Source organism: Narcine bancroftii, chromosome 11 (assembly GCF_036971445.1).
Source record: "Narcine bancroftii isolate sNarBan1 chromosome 11, sNarBan1.hap1, whole genome shotgun sequence".
NCBI lineage: Eukaryota > Metazoa > Chordata > Chondrichthyes > Torpediniformes > Narcinidae > Narcine > Narcine bancroftii.
Genome location: NC_091479.1, coordinates 76668188 through 76689843, shown reverse-complemented (window position 1 = coordinate 76689843; position 21656 = coordinate 76668188). Strand labels below are relative to the sequence as shown.

General features: G+C 40.8%; 1 protein-coding gene across 1 annotated transcript in view; it reads right to left on the bottom strand.

Moving 5' to 3' along the window:
• Positions 1–21656, bottom strand: part of LOC138745947 (structural maintenance of chromosomes protein 1B-like) — a 299213-nt gene that overhangs the window by 228266 nt on the left and 49291 nt on the right. The gene's annotated exons all lie outside the window — the stretch shown is intronic.

Genomic DNA, 21656 nt, shown 5'->3' with positions numbered 1-21656 from the left:
TTGCAACCATGGGTGTGGTTCCAGTAAGCTGAGGCGCAGTTCGCCATCTGGCGGATCTCCGCCAAGGACACACGATACTACCATGTGGTCAGCACCCTCAATCAGGACAATGAAGCCCGCATCATTGACTTCCTCCAGCAGCCCCCAGATCAAGGAAGGTATGTGGCCATTAACTTTCATGCTGTTGCATATCGACAGTTTGGGGGGCAGGGCCCCTTCCGCCCTCATGAATGACATGCTTGCTCTCAACGATGGCCACACCTCCTGCCTGCTGTTCCAGCAGATCTTCCTGGAGAGGCAACCCAAGGACATCCGGCTGCTCACTGCAGAAGATTTTGATGATCCCAGAAAGGTGGCTGCCCGAGCAGACCTGCTATAGGCAGCGAAGAGGGACGCCTGTGCTTTGCTGAAGCAGGTGACAGCACCGTGTCATCAGCGCTTAGCCAGGAAGACCACCAACTGACCGTCTGACCGACCAACCGACCACCCAAACGCCAGTGAACAGTACTGTTAATATCATCAACGCTGGGGTTCTGAGGCCCATTGATGCCGCTCCACTTACACATTCCAGGGAAAGCCCAGGCTGGTCTTCATTAATGGCTGCAATGTCCAGCCAACTGCATAGCCTGCTACACATTCAAGGCTACCTGTCAGACTGACATTTCTTGGTGGACACCAGGGCACAATGCAGCGTCATTCCCCTGACCAGCCTGGAGGCCCTCACTGGCAAAGTGGGCCAGGAGCTCCAAGCAGCAAATTGCTCCATCATCCGAACATTCAGCACCTGCACCATTCCCCTATGCTTTGGGGACAGACAATTCACTTGGAAGTTTATGGTGATGGCCGTGCAACAACCATTACTGGGTGAAACTCACTCCTAGTGGATAACAAGGGGCACCGGCTAGTGCACGCCCAGACATTTCAGTCACTCTTGCTCACCAGCCCCACCTGCACTCAGTGAGTGCTACTGACAATAAATTCGCTCAGGTCCCAGCAGAATTCACCTCCATCACCAAGCCTCACTTCCATTTGGTAGAACCCAAACAGGGGGTGAGGCACCAAATCATTACAGAGGGCCCTCCCTCCATGCCAGGGTGTGGCCTCCCCTCTCCTCATGGTCCCCAAGGCAGCAGGTGGTTGGAGGCGGTGTGGAGACTACTGCCGCATCAACAAGGCCACCATACCAGACAGATATCCTGTGCCCTATATCCAAGACTTCACCACTAACCTGCAAGGAGCACAGATATTCTCAAAGGTGGACCTCATCAGGGGTTATCACCAGATCCCAGTAAAACCCAAAGACATCCCAAAAACCACCATCATAACCCCGCTGTGGATTGTTTGAATTTCTCTGCATACTCTTCAGGTTAAAAAAATGCGGCTGACTTACCAGAGGCTGATGGATCCAGTGGACCGGGATCTGCATTTGGCTTTGTCTACCTTGACGACATTTTAATTGCCAGCCACACCTGCACTGATCACATCACCCACTTAAAACAATTATTCTCCAGGCTGAGCAATTTCGGCCTAACCATCAACTTGGCCAAGTGCCAATATGACCGAGAGACTATTGACTTCCTGGGCCATCATAGCAACCAACATGGAACCAGACCGTTAACCACTAACGAGGATACTTTTCACTATTCCCCATGCTATCAACGGTGAAGGGACTACAAGAATTTGCAGATATGGCCAACTTTTATCACCGCCTCATACCTGCAGTGGCCCACATCATGAGCCCACTCTTTCCCCTCATAGCAGGACCCAGTAAATGGACCAAGCAGGCAACCGAGGCCTTCCTGGACACCAAAAATGCCCTAGTCAATGGCATCTTTCTCGTGCACCTACTGACAGATGCCCCAACCATCCTCATGACAGACACCTCCAACACAGTGGTCAGGGGTGTACTTGAGCAATGGTGAATGGACAATGGCAACCACTGGCCTTTTTCAGTAAACACCTCAGGCCACCAGAACTCAAGTGCAGGGCCTTTGATAGAGAACTGTTAGCCTTATACCTGGCAATTTGGCACTTTCATTACTTCTTGGAGGGCAGGAAGTTCAAAATTTCCATGGACCACAGACCCATTACTTTCGCCTTCAGTAAGGTGTCAGATCTGTGGTCAGCCAGGCAACAGCAGCACCTGTCCTACATTTCTGAATTTACAATGGACATTGAACAAATAGTCAGCAAATCCAACGTGGTGACTGATGCCCTATCCCACCTGGCTGTCTTGGCAGTGCACAACCCTACCCCTGGCATTGACTACATGGTCCTGGCTGATGCACAGCAAGCAGATCCTGACATTCCAGCATACCAGACAGCACTCACCAGTTTACAACTGGAGGTCATCCAGATCGGCCCCGGCAATCACACGTTGCTCTGCAACACCTCGATGGGTAAACCTTGTCCTGTTATCTGGCTGCATGAAAGAGGCGGGTTTTCTACTCGGTCCACAACTTGGTTCAACCCACTATCAGAACTACAGTCAAAATGGTAGCGAACAGGTATGTCTGGTATGGCCTCTGCAAAGAAGTCGCCCTGTGGGCCAGGACTTGTACTCAGTGCCAGTCATCCAAAATCCAAACTCATATCAAACCTCCACCACAGACATTCGAGCCAGCACGTCGCAGCTTCAGCCACATGCACATTGACATTGTGGGGCCCCTACCGGTATCTAGAAGTGCACGTTACCTTCTTACTATGGTCGACCGAATGACCAGATGGCCAGAGGCGGTGCCACTATCAGAGACTTCCATAGAAGCATACACATGGGCTTTACTCAACACTTAGGTAGCACGTTTCAGGGTCACCGAAAACCTTACATCAGACAGAGGGGCCCAATTCACTTCCAGTCTGTGGACTGCCTTAGCCCACACCCTGGGGACCCATTTCCACCACACCATGATGTATCACTCACAGGCCAACGGGTTGGTGGAGAGCTTCCAGAGACACCTTAAGGCAGCCTTAATGGCATGGCTTACTGGACCTAACTGGACCGACGAACACCCTTGGGTCCTGTTAGGCATCCGAACAATACCCAAGGAGGACCTCGAGGCATCCTCTGCCAAGTTATACTGGGTGAATTCGTGACGGCCCCTGACGACTTAGGGGAGCCCCCGGCGATCACATTTTCCTGTCTATGCGAGTGCCTAGGTACCTTGGCCCCAACTAAACCTAGACCACACAGCCAATCCTGCACTTACATCTCAAAGAATTTTACTGACTGTAAATATGTGATTGTTTGGCACAGGGCTCACCAGCCACCTCTACAGCAGCCATACAAGGTGCCATATCGTGTCCTAAGACACAGCAGCTCCACCTATGTTTTAGACATTGGTGGCAGGGAAGAAACTTTCACAATCAACCGGATAAAACCAACATACTTGGACTTTGACCAGCCCATCACCCACCAAAACCCATGGCACAGGGGTTGGTCTCCTAAAAACAGTGGCAATCGCCAGTTCTGGGAGTGGGGGGGGGGGGGGGGGGGGGTCATGTAACAGGAAATGTCTGTTGAACGCGGCAACTGGCAAAGCATCATGTGGGCTGAAACGTCCATTTCTATAGGCCTCCGGCGGAGTGGTGAAACTAGCCAATCACTGCCAGTGGATTGCAGGGTGCCCAATCAGGGCCCGGGCATCCAAGGTAACTAATCAGCAGCCAGCCCACTCAAACCACACCCCGGTGGTGACGCGGCCGAGCTGACTATAAAAGGCAGAGTTGCCACTGAATAAACACAGTGTCGAATACACTCTACTGATGTGTGTTTCTTTCTTCTCCTGCGGATTCAAGATATGACCTTAGGCCTATGACCGAGAGCTATAACCTAGCTGTAGCCATAGCGACCTCACTACAATGTGTTAATTTTGGAGTTAATCGTAAAGAGAAAACTTAAGAAACTGATCATAGGTAATCAATGTTTAGATTAAAAGGAGCCAAAATTTTTCTAACCCTAATTAGTAAAATATAGGGGATAGAGTAAGAATACCATTGCAGATTATTGCTGGAGAACTCATGAGAATGGGGAATAGCAAAAAGATAGTCCCATTTCACCTGATCAAAAAGCCTTCTCGGCATCTAATGAAAGAACACATTTATGAGCTGAAGTTAAAGGTAAATATAAAATGTTCAATAATCGATGAATATTGTAATACAAATAATGATATTTAATAAAACCTGTTTGATCCAGATCATTTCCAGATAAGGACTGGGATATTGTTCTAAATTTGATTAATGCATCCTCATTTTGTGCGGGACATCGTTGTAATTCCAGGCGGTGCATAGTGTACGCATTTCAAAAGAAATTATCTCACTTCTGTTCTGACATTGATAAGCGTAAATTTTTTGAGGCTTCATTGATGCACATGTTCTGGTCTTGCTCTAGCTTAGCAGATTTTTGGAAAAATTACTTTCAAACTTTATCAACCATTTTTAAGGATAAATTAGAACCTTTCCCCTTAATTGCTCGATTTGGTTTTTCTTAAGAGGAGGAAATATTATTGACTTCATCTCAGAAGCGAATTTTAACTTTTACCTCATTGATAGCTCAACAAGCAATTGTGATGAAATGGAAAGACAGCGCTCCACCTACTCATATTCAATCGTTACAGGAGGTCATGTCCTTCCTTAGTTTAGAAAAAATCAGACATAATGTTAAAGATGTAAAGGTGAACTTTTATAAAACATGAGGCCCATTCATGGAGTATTACCATAATTTAACGAATTAAGGTGGTTGGATGCTCCTGACCAGCGTTGTCTGGTCTCCGAATGCCATCCTTTGTTTCTTATATGTATTAAATATGCATGTTTGCCTTGTTTAGAGGGAGGGGTTTAATTATTTATGGGGAAGTTTCTTTTTCCTTTCTTTTCTTTTTTAATATTTTGATATATGGGTTTGATTTGGAAGGATAGGCACAATTTGTACTATGTATGATCAAGGTTTTATTTGAAATTATTTGTCTTTTCTCTTGACAAGAGAAACAGAATATCACTTTGGAAACACATCAATAGACACTGCTATCAATGGAGAACATTGACATCATTTTGAAGACTGTCACAACAACCCAAAAATCAGTGAAATTTGACTGTTGTATATTCTTGAATGATAATTATTAATTTATTTGTGCTTCCAGTTCCCACCCATCATATTTTAATTATTTCTTGTCTTTAGCTATGACATCTTACAGTCTTTAATTTTGCACATCAGTATTCATTTTTTTTCACCAGGATTCTTGTGTCAATACCCACCTCTTGACTACATTTCACCTTCAGACCCTCATAGTCTAGAATTAATTGTCACCCTGGTGTTACTTATACTCCATCCTGTTTTGTGTTGTGGATTATGATATGTGCAGTGTTTTACAGCATTCACCATTTGCCATAGTGAAGCCCTGGAGGAGAGTTTCGTGCAGCAGGTTAAGTTTAAGGTGATCTCAAATGTGACAGCAGAACAATGTTATTTTTGAAAATGCTTAATGAGTTTAGTTGAATAGTTGGGGCTTTTAATCTTACCTCAGGTTCATTTGAAAATATGAAAAGTGTCTCTCCAACTATTGTTCTTGGAATAGCTGATGTGTAATGACAAGAACAGAGCTCTCTTCATACCTGGAAGCATGCATGTGCAGAGCTCTCTCTTGGGTGTGGCAATTCCATTTGGAGCCAGACATTACTAACCAGTTCCTGCCTGAATGGAACTAATATTGCACCAGTCTTTATTAATAGTAACAGCTGCTAAATAATTGCACTCAAAAACATTAAAACTAGTGCTTTCCACAATGGAAGCAGCAATGAAAAATTAAATATTAAAATTATCATTTTCCAAATGTCTATCAATGTAAATCATAGATAACATTGATTATACCTGACCCTCATCTTGTCTTGTGACTGAAAGTTGGAACAATTTTCCAATTTTTCTCATTGTGACTTATTGGTGAATTTTTTTGTCAAGCTTTAACAAGTCATGTGGACCAGGTGTGATACATATAATAAATCAGGCCTTCCAGGGAGGTCTTACTTTTTCTTATATTGGTGCCAATACACCAAACCAATAAGGACAGTGTTGTCTGTTTTTTGGAAATGATGTTACATGAGGAGTCTTGTTAAAGAAAAATTAGAAGCCGCTTATTGAATTTAAAATAGTGTTTCAATATACAAATTAATTACTAAGTGTGGATGTTTCTAACACTACATTCTGTATATTTATTCTCTGAAATCTTGGTGATGTATTTATTTTTTTTCATGTTAGCATTTGCAGTGCACTAAAATATAAGGAGAAGCTCTTTCAGATTTAATAGTGAGTATATAAGTTTGATTATTTGTTGCAGGTTGGATAGAGAAATTGATTATGCAACTTATTTCTCTTAAATAAAAAAAACAAGAAGTAACTCGAAGAAGAAATTATGTTAACCTATAAAACCAGGCATCAAAGTTAATCACAGGACTTCAAAACTAAGTTGATGAGGGGTAAATGAGAGAGAGCAGTTCATGAGAGGAAGAGGACATTTGGAAAGGATTAAATAGCTGGTCAGAACAGAAGGGATAGACTAAGATGAAACTCAGAAAATTCTGAGAGTACAAAGCTCATTATAAGATGCTAAAATCTTGACAAAACAAATTCATTTTTTCCTCATTGGATTAACCAATGTCTTGTAAAATATTATCATGAATTTGATTATTTTCAGCGGTGAATTTTAGTTGGCTCTACTATTTTCTTAATAAATAATTTAGATTTGACCACCCAAGAAATGTATTTCCAATAGTCCCCATGCTTTTATTATTAGCTCTGATTTGGATCTACTTTTAAATGTTTTTTTTTTAATTTCTATCAACAGCCTACTGTCTTCAACAATTTACCTTTACTTAAACATGTATACTCTCAACTCCTGATTACGTTGACTTCATTTTTTTTCCTATCTAATTTGAAATGGATTCATTTTTTAGTTAATTGAATGTTGCTGCTAGTCTATTAGCCTCAACTATAACCCTTTACAATCTTTTTTCTGTTCTTTCCCGAAACTAGTTGGGATGATTTCAGTGTATTTTTTTTAATCAGACCTTCTTCGTTGAACTGAAAACACTCTGATCAGCATTATAAAAGCCTGGACTATTTCTGAGGTTATGAATCATATTGATTTTGAAACATCACTACCAAAGCTGTTCAAATACGCAAATACTATCTTATTTCCATCCTCAGTTCATTCTTTCGTGAATTTTGTTACGTACACGACAGCAGTGATAAAGATTAGCCCAGATGGTGTTATATTTAAAATAATATTTTTAATTATTAATTAACAATTTAATTAACTTATCTTGACCTAACTAAATTTATATACAATTATCAAACTTAAACTCTATCTATGCACAAATGTATTGGTGTGTGTGGAACACCTCAAGCCACGACAGCTCAAAGCTCAATTCTTGGAAGGCAGTTCAAAGTTCAGAAATTCAGTGATGACACGTTGGCTTGAGATTGATGCAACACACAGGCATGTGGTTGAGGCACGTGGGCCTTAGATGAATAGTGAGACAAGCAGACTTTAAATGGTTGAGGAACACAGGCCTTAGATGAATGGCTTTAAGATGAAGTTACAGTTTCTAAAATGGGTGAAAGAGACCACGGATGACAGAATGTGGATTACTCACAACACCCTGGTTGAGGTGCTTCAAAGAAATGTCCTTTTTAGATGAGGGCCTTCTTCTGCAGTTAGAACCCTTTTCGTGGGTCAGTCGAAGTGGTCTTTCATCCCTCTTTAAGCAAAAGGAGGAAATCTGACATTCTGTCTATAACCACATAATAAGGCCAAGTGGGTTTCTCATTCCCACAAAAGAGGTCGAAGAACTTTTTACTCCTTAAAATGCCCTCCCTCACCCCACACCAAGCAAAATGTGTACTGTCTTTGCAAGAAGATGGTTTCTGGTTTCTCCAGGGCTGCTCCCCTTCACTCTGCAAACGTATCAACTTTTTGAAACGTGTTGTCATCAAAGCCTTCTGCTAGTTCATAGTCACTTTCCAAAACCTGCAGGCTTTTGCTAAATCTGTTCTCTTAAAGGAACAGTCCCAGTCAAATAAAATGAACTGATAAATGAGAGAACATCACAATGTACAAGTATTTTCCTCAGTTGAATCTCAGTGTTGCTATTGTGTACCTACAATTGGAAATAGTGTCTTGCATCTACAGCCTACTAAACTCTGGCAGGAATAATTCATAATCCTTCACTTTGTATATTGTGCCAATCTAACAAAGCTGTACATTCAGATTCACTCGATTTCCTGCATTTTATAAAATGTTTTGACAGAATTCTCAATTTGACATTTAGTTATGGATGCAAAGGTGAAAAAGTCTTTGTTAAAAGCCACAAAGTCCTAACAAGCATTGCAAATCCTTTGGTATTAAATTGTGATCCATTATCAGAAACTATGATATCTGGTTTTTAAAATCCAGCAAACATTGTTTTAAGTCCTTTCAATCTATTGCTGATAATGGCTGAAGTCTGGCTATAAAATTACTATCTTAATCGTATGTAATAAATGCAGAATAGCCACATAGTGGCTTAAGTATATTAAGTGGCTGAAAAATAATCAGTACCAACAGTCAAGGATCTAAATTCACTTTATCCCAACAATTCAAACTTGTCACAAGCAAATACAATTACCAAGGGGCTCTTTCAGTGAATGTCTCATCTTCTCAATCTCTTTAATCAATTGGTTGTCTGTTCTACGTAGAGAAACAAGAACTTGGCATATACAGGAACATCAGAACAATACACAAAGTGGTGGAGGAACTCAGCAGGTCAGTCAACAGTCATGGAAATAAACAGACAATGCTGTCAGGATGCCGTCTGACCTAATAAGTTCCTACATCACTTTGGATATGGTGTCTGTTCTCCAACATTGCTACTCCAAAGCCAGTCTGAGAAATATTAAATTTATCTTTAGCACTTTTTCAAGAATTTTTCCCCATGTTAACTCGATGAGTGGCTTCACCATGTCGAAAAGTTGTGGAAGAAACTTACCCAGATATCGAGTGCTGGGTCACTGGCATTACTTACCTTTACTTCAGATCCCTGTATACTCACTTCAATGTACCTAAATGTTTATTATGATCACAAATGGCTTCTTTCCAGCCTTTACTAAAAATTACAGCCACAAAATTATCACCGATCATTTCTCTCTCCTGAAGTCCTCACATCAATTCACATATTCTCCTTTGGAAAATTTCTGACAGAAAACTTGTGTCAATTTAATGTATGTTTCAAGCATTATTTTTCAAAATGATCACTTAGGATCTCTGCTCATTTACCATTCTGTGCATCCAGAATCATCAAAATGTTAGTGCCAACCAGTCTTGTAATTGCATTGTTTATCATTTTTAGTGAATAGTACACTCTTTTAAAAATGCCACACAAATCTTAAAGATCTAAATACATATACTGAACAGTGAGCCAACCTTCTTAGATATTGGCACCATTAAACTAATCCAAGCAGTTGGTGCTGTTACCAGAACTAGAATATCTTGTCTGAATGGATCATTTATTGTTTTTTTTCAACTTACCCCAAAAGCTATTGCCACCTAACCTGGCAGACCTACTGTTTCATCGAACTTGATTTGATATTCCTTTTTTATATTGCCCAATTCCATCACTAAACACCTAAGTATATCTCAGTACTGAACATTTCTTGATTACTGGCCTATGATATTTAACACACTCATGCCTCCAGCAGATCATATTTAATTAATTGTATTATTATAATCATACTTCACATATTATATATTCATGTTCACACATGCTTTTCCACCCAGCAAACTCTACCGTACAGACAATTGATTATTCATTACACCTCTGCACGATTTTGCAAGATTTTCTTCATTATGTGCACAAAATAGTTTTTCCCTTGTTTACCTTGAAAAGGCACACAGAGAGACACCACGAGTCCAGCGACAAGATCAAAACAAGAGAAGCAAAAGAGAGTCCCTTCAGAGAGATTGAATGTCCACAGATACTTGCACCTCCTCCAATGCTGCTGTTTCCTGCCTCTCTCTTAACTTCTGGAGCTACACAGCCTCCCGTCCAGTCCAGCAGTGAAGCTAAAGCCTGATGTATCCAAGTCCTCGAGCCCTGGTTCTGAAACCCAATGTATAAGGAAGCCATCGGCATCTGAGGTCTTTCGGGAGCCCTGCTCACCATACATTCAGGAATCTGGACCCGATCTCTGAACCCCAGAAGTCTGCTGCCCTTGGTCGCTGATTGCCAAGCTGGAGCCTGGTCAGGTCTGTAGTTCCCTACTCTGTAGGGTATTCTCCAAGGCTTCTCCTGAGTAGGCAGGTGGAGAGATGGATGTTCTCTTGCTCTGGTGCCAACCTCTCCTTTTTTAAATAAGGACCTTCAAACTGTACTCTGTACTCCAAATGAGGCCCTCAGCAGAACCTTATAAAGTCTCAACATCACATCCCTGCTTTTGTATCCTATTCCTATTTTTCTCAATATAAATGCCAGCATTGTATTTTCCTTCTTCACTATTGACTCAACTTGAATGGTAACCTTTAGAGTATCTTGCATGAGGACTCCCAAGTCCCAAGTCCCTATGCATCTCCGAATTTTGAATTTTCTCCCCATCCAAATAATAATTTGCCCTTTTATTCCTTATACCAAAGTGCATGGCCATATACTTTCCAAATTGTATTTTTTGCCACTTCTTCGCCCATTCTTTTAATCTATTTGTCTCTGCAGCCTCTTCATTTCCTCATCACAACCTCATTTGCCACCTATCTTTATATCATCTGCAAACAAAGCTATTTATTCTGCCATCCAAATCATTAACACACAACATAAAAAGAAATGACCCCAACACTGACTCTTGCGGAACACCACTGGTAACTGGTAGCCAGTTACCTTTATTCCCATTCCCTGTTTCCTGCCGATCAGCCAATGCTCTACCTATGCTAGTCTGGTTCATTTGTGACTAATCCGTAATGGGCTCTGCTTCTTATCTGATTATTCTTTTATTCAAATACATCTATAAAATATATTTAAATTTACTTTAATCCTGTTTGCCAGTGATAATTTGGAAACCCTTATTTGCTTTCTAAGGATCTCATTATATATTTTTTATATCCTTGACAGGCCTCCGTGTACTTGCTACCCTTGTCTGATATCCTTTCTAGAACATAAGTCTTGTTATCATTCAAATCCTTCCATGATTTTGCCTGTCCTTGTTTATCTTATCTCCTCTCAAGCCCTGTAATCCTTCAAAAACACTGATCTCTTTTTTATTCAGAAAAAATTATTCTGGAATACTCCTGCTTTCCTGCTTTTGAGCAAGCAGAGCAATTGAACAAATAGATAATCCATTTCAGGCTAATTTAAACTGTTTTCTGAAACAATAAAAATAAAATTTTGAAATTCTTAAGGTGCATTCACAAAAGAAGTTTTACTTATCCGAGTGTAATATTCTTCTCTCTTCAAGTGATTTATTTCACTGTTTTTTCTCGAAATACAGATATACCTGCCCAGATATTGGTTCATCTCTTTAAGAAGCGGTATCTCAAGAAAGCAGCCTATATCATCCAGGACCTGTACCACCCAGGCTATGTCCCTTTCTCACTATTACAATCAGGAAGGAGGTTCAGGAGCTTGAAGATGCACACCCAACATTACAAAAACAACTTCCTCCCCTCCACTATCAGGCTTCTGAACAGACAATGAACCTATGAACACAAGCTCACTGTTTTCACTTCTTCCACATTATCTATTTACTTATTAAATCTTGTATTTTTGGAATTATAATTCAAGGCAATTTTGTGTTTGTAATTATACAAAACTGTTGCCGCGAAACAACAAATTTTGTGACAACAACCTGATTCACAAAATGTGGTCCCTCTGATGAAAACATATCTGTTTTGAAAAAAGTTGATGATCTCTAACAACCATTTTTGTTCCCTGATTGGCCAGGAAAAAGAAAGTCATTCATACCTTGAAGAAGGGCTCAGATGCAAAACATTAGTTATACTGCATACATTTACCTCCTATGGGTGCTGTGAATCCTGCTGAGTTCCTCCAGCATTTTTAAAAAATATTTTATTTTAATTCAAACCATATAATTTTTTAAAACATTCATGGCACATCCAGTGCCTGTAGTTATTCCCCCCACCCCCACCTTCCTACCACCCCTACCTTTGTGCAACTGAAAGTACAGTCAATTAAATTACATTGATACAATTAAATTAAATTAAAAAGAAAATTTTAAAAATCAAAATAAATCTGAAAGAAACAAATTGCCTACATCACGTCCCACTTCTTTGATCACATTAATTTCCCTTCTGGGACGGATTGCTACAGAACTCCTATTTTGAAAAGCGAGGGGAACTAATCAATCTGAGTGCCAATAAATTTCAAGGCTGCCACACTGTAACAAATATATTTCTACCTTAGATTGTATGTGATTTTTTTTTCCAGTGGAATGCAACTCTGAATTTCCACACTCCATCATGTGGTATTTAGTTGGGAGTGGGACTTCCATGAAACTGCAATACATTTCCTGGCTACCGCCAAGGCGATCTTCATGTATGAAGATCCAGCTGCGCTGGGTGGGTCACGTCTCCAGAATGGAGGACCAACGCCTTCCCAAGATCGTGTTACATGGCGAGCTCTCCACTGGCCACCGTGACAGAGGTGCACCAAAGAAAAGGTACAAGGACTGCCGAAAGAAATCTCTTGGTGCCTGCCACATTGACCACCACCAGTGGTCTGATATCGCCTCAAACCGTGCATCTTGGCGCCTCACAGTTTGGCGGGCAGCAACCTCCTTTGAAGAAGACCGCAGAGCCCACCTCACTGACAAAAGGCAAAGGAGGAAAAACCCAACACCCAACCAACCAATTTTCCCCTGCAGCCGCTGCAACCGTGTCTGCCTGTCCCGCATCGGACTTGTCAGCCACAAACAAGCCTGCAGCTGACGTGGACTTTTACCCCCTCCATAAATCTTCGTCCGCGAAGCCAAGCCAAAGAAAGAGAAGAAACTCCCAGTAGGTATACTTCTGGATCCAGTAGAAAATCCACCTTTGTAATTTTTTATTGAATTTTTTTAAGAATGTCCCCCCCAGATCTTCCCAGAGAGATCTTACCTTTGTACATAGCCAGGTGGAGTAGACAAAAGTTCTAACCTCCACACCACACCTAAAGCACATTTCTGAAATTTCTGGGTTTGATTTATGTAAATTTTGTGGTGTGTGGTACATCTGGTGCAAGAAATTGTTTTGCACCATCCAGTATCTGGTATTGATGACACCAGTCACACTGTCCAGACACAGGTTCTGCCACCACTCTTCATTGATTGTTGTGCCCAAGACCAACTCAAGGCTTTTTTAAGACACACAACAAATGAGTCAGGAGTTTATTGTGGAATGCTACAGTGGCTAGATTCTCCATGGAAAGGTTAATGTGGGACTATAATTTGGGGGACTTAAAATTACCTGATTTCAAAAAATATTACTGGGCAGCCCAGGCAAGGTTTATCACCTCAATCTTTGAAGGAGGGCCCCCCTCCTGGGCACAAATTGGACTAGATGTGGTAGGTGAGAAGATAGCAGGAGAGTTTATATATAAATGGGACACTAAATTAATTTCAAAGAAAATGGATAACCCCACACTAAAGCAGATACTTCAGATGTGGCAAAGAATAAATCAATGTATTGGATTGAAAGTGGGGTTATCTCCCAATATGCCTTTGACCCAGAACAACTTAATACCTTTGACTCTGTGGAATAAAATCCTGGACACCTGGTGCCAGAAGGGATCAAGTGGATTGAGGATTGTTACAAGCAAAGGCAGTTCATGTCATTCGAGCAGTTGAGGAACAAATACTCTGACTAATAGAACATTCTTCTGCTATCTGCAAATAAGATCTTTCTTAAGGGAAAAATTGGGACCATCTATGAAGCAACCTAGATGTAGTAATGTAGAAATTCTAATTTTTATGTTTTTATTAAAGGAAAATGTTTGTTGGCTGAGACTTGACACAAAACCTATTGTATTTTTTTCTGTGGCATTACACAATTTTATGTAATAGTCATGGAGAAATGGCTCATTTCTGTCTCTATCTAAAATTGGAATTTTGCTCTACCCTAAGGGGAAATTTAATCATGAGCAAATTTAAATTAATGGGAGCCACCATCTCCGGTGACCTTTCCTGAATCCAACACATGAATGTCATCTTGAAGAAAGCACATCAGTGCCTTTCCTTCCTCAGGATTTGACAGAGGTTTGGTATGATATCAAAATCTTAGTAAACTTCTACAGATGTGTAGTGATATGGGGGTACCAATACCTCTGAGCAGGAAGTTCTGCAAAAGTAGTGGAGATAGCACTATATATCACAGGCAAAAATCTCCCCACCATTGAGAAAATCTTCATGGAATGCTGGCATTAGAGAGCAGCAGCAACTATCAAAGATCCACACCACCCAGGAAAGAGGTATAGTTGCCACAAGACATGTACCACCAGTTTCAGAAACAGCTGCTATCCCTCCACCATCAGACTTCTCAACAACAAACTCAATCAGAGATTAATTTAAGAGCTCTTACTTTGCACATTATTTATTATTGAATATTTTCAGTATTTTGTTTACATATCTCTCTTCTGTATTCATATCTTTTCTTGAGTACAGTTTTTTTTTTGCACTAACAATAAGTAGAAATTCTACCTGACCCACAGGAAAAGGGATATCATGGTTGTCTGTGATGTCATGTGTATACTCTGACAATATATCTGAACTTTGAAAAGAAATACGATGCAAATTGTTTATATAATACAACATGGGATATAGTCCATGTTTATAATACGCAGTCTATAAATTAGACTATTTTAATTTAGTAGAGCCTGATAAATGAAAAAAGACCACTTGGATGAGAAGCTGAAAGCTGCTGACGGCCACGTAATCATGTACCAGCATGAATCAGGAGACAGGGTTTGGTGGCGAAGGAATGGAGGTTGCATTGGTGGGGAGATGGGAGAACTTATGAAGGTAAGCATTACCTAAAGTAGAAGAGCTTCAGAAGTGAAAACTGAGCAGCATTCCGTGTGAGGTGTCGTTTGGATGCTTCTCAACTATGAGCTCTGGTATGTGAGAGGGCAGCTGTTCACTTGGAAATTGTGTAATTGATATAATTTTCTTACAACTGTTGAAGGGGGCTAATAAATCAAAATGTATGAAGCCTAGCTACAAACACAGCACAGGTGATGTAGGAAAGGATGGGAAGGATTACAATTTTACCATTTCATTCCCCAGTGCCCAAATGACAGCGTTAATTACTTTATTTCTTTTGAACAGTTGATGAGAGTGTTTTGTTTCTTTCCTCTATCTTGTCAAAGAGAACAACCTTACATTCATCAATCAGCACCATGAGAGGATATAGTTTGAAATTGTAATCCATCTCAGCGATGAACACAAGCCAAAACCAGGCTCACCTGAAACCAGATTCTGTTGATAACAGTCTATGAGCCATCCAGTTCATGCAGGCCTGGACTGCAGATGCCTTGTTCTGAAAGAGTATAAGGCAGAAAGAGCTGTTGTGCTCCACATGCAAAGGCACAGTTCAATTCTTGGCAAGATATTGTGAAAGGTCTCAAATCCAAATTGTTTAACTCACAATTTCTGCTAAACTTATCCTCAGTGCATGCCAAATTGTATTCTCCAGGTTTAAAGTTCTGAATGACAGATGACATCAATATTGACTTCTTTAATATCCTGTAACATCCGCCCCTCCCCACCCGCCTCACTTTCTCTCAGACTCCTTTCCTTTTCTTTCTCTTGCCTTTTGCCTACACCTTCCTTCTTCTAGTTCCCCAGCACCTTCCTTTCCTTCCTCCAATCATAGTATCTTTCTCAGCCCTCTGCCCCCTCCTCATCACTTCTTCACTCCTTTTTTTCCCCCTCTCACTGGCATTCACCTATTATCTGCAAGCCTTTGCTCCTCCCCCTTCACCCCACACTTTTAATTCGGATGTTTGCCCGATTGTTGGCAACCCTGATGAAGGGCTCAGGCCAAAATATCGACTGCTTATTGCTTTTCATGGATACTGCACAAACAATTGTTCACCCAGCATCTTTGTGCATTGTTTCAGTTTTCCAGCACTGAAGACTGCTTGTTTAACCTTTCATTCTCCTTATCTCCAATGAGTACAGCATCAACCTGACTATACTCTTCATATGTCAACCCTGTTACGGTACTGATTTACCACAGCTTACAAACAAATAAAGAATACACTCACTCGTTTCTTTTAGCACACCATGAAGTTGACTTTCTTTATTATTCATTAGACACAACACTGCATTCTTCAACTCCCAAAACACCACCTAGCCAAACACTCTAATCTTCTCATTGGCTTACTGCCACATGTGACCTCATGACATTCGCAAGCGCAGTTCCACATTGTTCAAAGCACACGTGGCATCATCTCCCAATGTTAATGGTCTTTTGGACACAGACTTATCGGATCCTTTTAGTAGTTCAGTAAGAGGTAATAGAGATGCTGCAGCATTTGGCAGGAATCAATGATAAAACATCATCATGCCTAAAAAATGTCACACCTGGCCAAACATAATGGGTGTAGGAAATTCTCAATCCTCTCGCACTTTTGATTCATCAAGCAAAATACCATGTTGCGTAACTCTATGTACCAAAATCTAAGATCAGCAGTGCCAAAAATTTATTTACCTGGATTGATCATAATGCCAAACTCATCAAGTCTCTGAAACAATGAGATAAGGTGGTGCTTGTGCTGCTCTTCAATCATGCTTGCGACCAGAATATTTTCAAAGTAAGCAAACATAAAAGCGAGGCTAGTGAGTACATGGTCCATAAACTGCTGGAATATCTGAGCTGCATTTCATAGGCCGAATGACAATTGCAGAAACTCCAATGTGCAGAAAAGGGTAATTACTGAGATTTTGGCGACATCACAAGGCTCAACTGGAACATGATAGTCAGATCTATTTTTGCAAGTACATGCTTGCTGTAGAGGTTTGCTAAGCACTCTTGTAAATTGGGTATGTTGTATCGGTTAGGGACGGTAGAATTATTCAGGGCACAGTAATCACCACAAGGCTGCCAATCCCCAGGAGATTTATTTGGAACCATGTGCAATGGTGAAGCCCAACAGCTGTCAGATCTGCAGACTATGCCCAACTTTTGCATGTGATTGAATTCTGATTTTGCGATTTTAATAAGTGCTGGGGGTAATCTACAAGCCCGCACTACCACCGGAGGACCCCAAGTCTCTATACGGTGGGTTTCTGTATGTTTAACGTATGTATGATGATACAATGGGGTCACTAGGCAAGAGAAACACTTGAGCAAGGCTCAAAAAGGGCACAAACCAGGTTGAAAGCTCGTCAGGCAGCTGACTACATTGTTGGGATGACAAATGCAGTTCATTTTCATACAAAAGCTGTGGTCCACAACAGAGTGATTTTTCAAATCCACCAATAAAGAATTTCACTCCCAAGATGGAAATTGCCACATTTCCAACCATGAAAATCCATCAGAATGGTTTCTTGAGACCAAAATCCAACATGAGTAACTTCTGGTCATATCTTTGAAGATGAGGATCATTCGTGGCTGAAAGAACACATGAGATATTGGGCTGTCCACGTTCCTCCGTGGTTGGAGGGATCATTGAAGTCACTGCATCAGAATCAACAAGAAATTGAACACCTGAGAGACAGTCTTTGAGCAAAAGACGGCGGCCGACATGCCCATGGTCAGCAGTTGCCTCTACTGCTGGGCCTGGTTGTTTACCGGCTGCAATTTGTGGAAGTCGTAAGGAGGCTGACAGGACCAGGCAGCAGCACCAAATCTCCAGTATTTCCAACAAATACACCATCCATCACCTCTACCATGTCCTCAAGCACCACAATTACAGCCAAGCTGATGGAAGGAATTCCATTGCATGCCCAAAGCCTGGACCTGTGTAGTCAATGCAGCCATTTGCTGAGAAGGAGCTGGCTCTACCTTCAATTGATAATGTGCCGGCATTTCACAAGGCACAGTAAGCAATTGTTCCAGTTCAATTTGGTCCTGTTGACTAGGGGAAGAAGCCAATCCTAGTATCTTCAATGCACAGGTAGTGGACATAACGATGTCGGCATGATCTGACAATTGGTTGAAGGTGGAAATTTGAAAGACACTCACCAAATGCGCTTGAACATGACAAGGTAAACACTGAAGGAAGGACTGTTTCCAAAATTCACCTTCGACAGGGTCTGTTCCAGTTAGCCTGCATCACCTCCTCAACATCTGTGATGAATGCCTATTGCCTAGGCTGTCATCAACTAGTAATTGAGCAATACATGTCTCCTGAGATGACTGAGTACGCCATAGAATAGCCGCCTTAAGCATGTCATATGGGAGAGAATACCATCCGGATTCACTAAGACATCCTCCATTTCACAGGCAATCTGCTCTGGAAGATGCACCACAAGTAAACTGTACTTCGTCTTCTGATTCATCACACTGAGGACAGAGAAGCGCGCTTGGAGAATCGTGAACCATGCTGGTGCATGATTAATGAAAATGTGGGCGGGTGGGCAATGAGTTTGACCTCTCCAAATTCTCCTTTAAGGGGCTTATCCTCAACGCTACCTATTTTAAATTAGAAAGTACTGTGAACTCACAAGGTCACCACTTGTATTGGCGCTGATTTACCATAGCTTACAAACAAATTAAGAGAGCACTCACTCATTTCTTTCAGCACGCCATGAAGTTCACTTTCTTTATTATTCACTAGACCAGGGGTGGCCAACCTTTTAATTTTTAATTTAGATATACAGCACGGTAAAAGTCCATTTTGGCCCATGAGTCCATGCCGCCCCATTAACCTACACCCCCAGTACGTACTCATGGGCTGAAATGGCCTGTTACCATGCTGTATGTCTAAATTAAAAATCAAAAGGTTGCAGGGGCACTAGACAGGGGCATTCCTGAACTCTTCAAACACCACCCAGCCAAACCCCTCTGACCTTCTCATTGACTCATCGCCACACGGGTAATCCTGATGCTCTCACAATCCTTCTCCTGGTGTCTGGGATTCATCACCCGTATACTGACACTTAACATACCCACACATGTGTGCTACTACTCTCGTTTGTTGATTCAGTTACATTATTAGAGGCAACCAGCACCGCTCCCGAGGAAGGTAAGTATGCGACCACTACACCCCCTTCATCCCAAGAGCCAATTTTGTGAACTTTCCCTGCACTGACTCCCATGCAAATACATCCTTTGTTAAATACAAAATCCAGAACTGGGCATGACAGTCACAGGTGGCACATATGCTGCTTAAGTTTTAATTTTCACACTTTTCTGCTGCACAATGTCCTTTGAGGCTGGTCTATCTCCCATTGGGTAGGTCCATGAGGCACTAATGGGGTTTACTTTTTTAAAATGTGTAATTTTCTCCTTAAAAATTGGTGCCAAAGCGTTCCATTTCTCACCACTAGTCTCTGATGGATGATCTCCATTAGATGGGTTTCAGTTCCCCCCACTTACCCAACTTTTCATGCCAAATTCACTCACACATTTAAAAAAACCTCAGGACTAATCTTTAAAGAAGTAGCTTTCTGAGTCATGCATTGGGAAATACAAAGATTCTCCAAAAATGCTCACGTCTAATCCAATCAATGTAGGATCAAGAGCATACAAAGTGTGACAAACCTTGAATTGGATGGACTTCCAATTAATCTTCATTGCTTAGCTGAGGATTCCTAAGAAAATGTCCACTTAGATAAGAAGTCATCATGTATTCAATACAGTATATTAACATGGTTATTATAAAAATGCTGCAAATCAAACAAAGATTGAAACTGTTGCAAATACGCAGTAGGTCAACTGGCATCTGTTGAACAATAGTAAATGTTTTAAGTCAATGGCTTTTTATCAGAACAAGGCGCTACATTATGTTTAAACTGTTTTTGGAGTTAGATTAAGCAGACTTTAAAGGAATGCAGATATGGCCTCATAGCAGATGAATGCTAACGTTGAGAAGATGAATACAGAGTTGGAACCAACCTATAGTAACAGAGATATTCAAAGAAAGTTAGGTGCCTTTGAAATAAACCTTTTATTGGAAGTTGGTGCTTGGTATTTTTAATTATACATTCCTGTTTTTAATTATAGATGCTTCACATTTTAATTATTTTGATGATAATATCATGAACCAAACATAGTTTCATCTTCCTCACTCTCAAGGACCCAGTTATTTTTTTGAGAATACAACTCAAGCCAGCCTGAAAAACTTTAAGCCAACACCTCTTGAAGGAGAAAGAACAGATGGCTGCAGGCATTCTTGCACAAATTACAATCGGGAGAGACACAAGTGGGGAGAAATGAAAGGAAACAAATGCAGTGTTCAGGACATTCAAACACTTCAAATCCATTGCCTAGATGAATGCTTCCATGTTACATGTCCTGAATATATCAACAGGTGGAGAGCTTCAGGTTCTTTCGAATAAATATCATCAACAATCTGTTCTGATCAACCATACATGGAACATAACAGAGAGAGCTTGCCTCGGACCTCCATCCCCTAACATGATAAGAAGACAAAACAATTTGATTTAGTGCGTAAAAGTAGATGACACATTTTTCTTGTTTGTTTTTCCTTTGTGTGAAGACATTGTTTTATGGTTTTATTGTATTGTATATGTTGAATATTTATTGGTTTTGGAGGGGGTGGGGAGGGAGGGAAGGGGGGAAAAAAGGGGGAAAATGCCATTGTGTATATTTAATGAGAAACGTTTGTACATATTTTGGTTGTTACAGTTCACATTGTGATAAATTAAAAATTATTTTTTTAAAAATCTGTTCTGGTCCAAAAAAGTGCACAAATGACTCTACACCTTCAGAAGCCTCAGGAAATTCATCATGTACCAGAATTTTTTTGCAACTTTTGCAGATGCACCACTGCTTAGTACAGGAACTGCTCTCCCAAGACCAAGAAATTGAAGAGAGATGAAAATTAAACTCATTTAAGTGACCATCATTTAAATGAACCTCCCCTCATAAACCTCTCGTTGCTCGAAAAAGCTGCCAACATATTAGAGGACCTATTTCACCCTGTGCACTCCTCTCCTCTTACAATGGCCAGAAAATACATGACCTTGAAAACATGAACATCCAGATTCAAGGACAGATTTATCTCTACTGTTGTCATACTGTTAAATAGACCTTTTGTTAGTAAGATACTTTTGCACTGTTTTACCTGTGATTTATTCTACACTCTGTGCTTTGTCTTAGTAACATTATACCCTGCACTCTTTATTTTACTGTAACACCATAACCTGCATTTATGTTTTATTATTGTACTACCTGCCATCTTTTAGATGGGTTAACTTATCTGGATTGCACTCAAAACAAAGCTTTTCACTGTATCTCTGTATATGGAACAGCAAACAATTCAATTCAATATTCAGAATAACTGTTGATACATAAAAGAGACTGCAGAGACAAATAAAAACAAGCTGCTGGAGGATATAATTTCTTCCTTTGAATACTTCTTTGGATTCCAGCTTGTAACTTCTTCTGCAATATGGCAACACTGTAACATCTTCACCACCTCCTTCCATATCAGGAGCGTATTCTCATGATCCTTTACAGCAG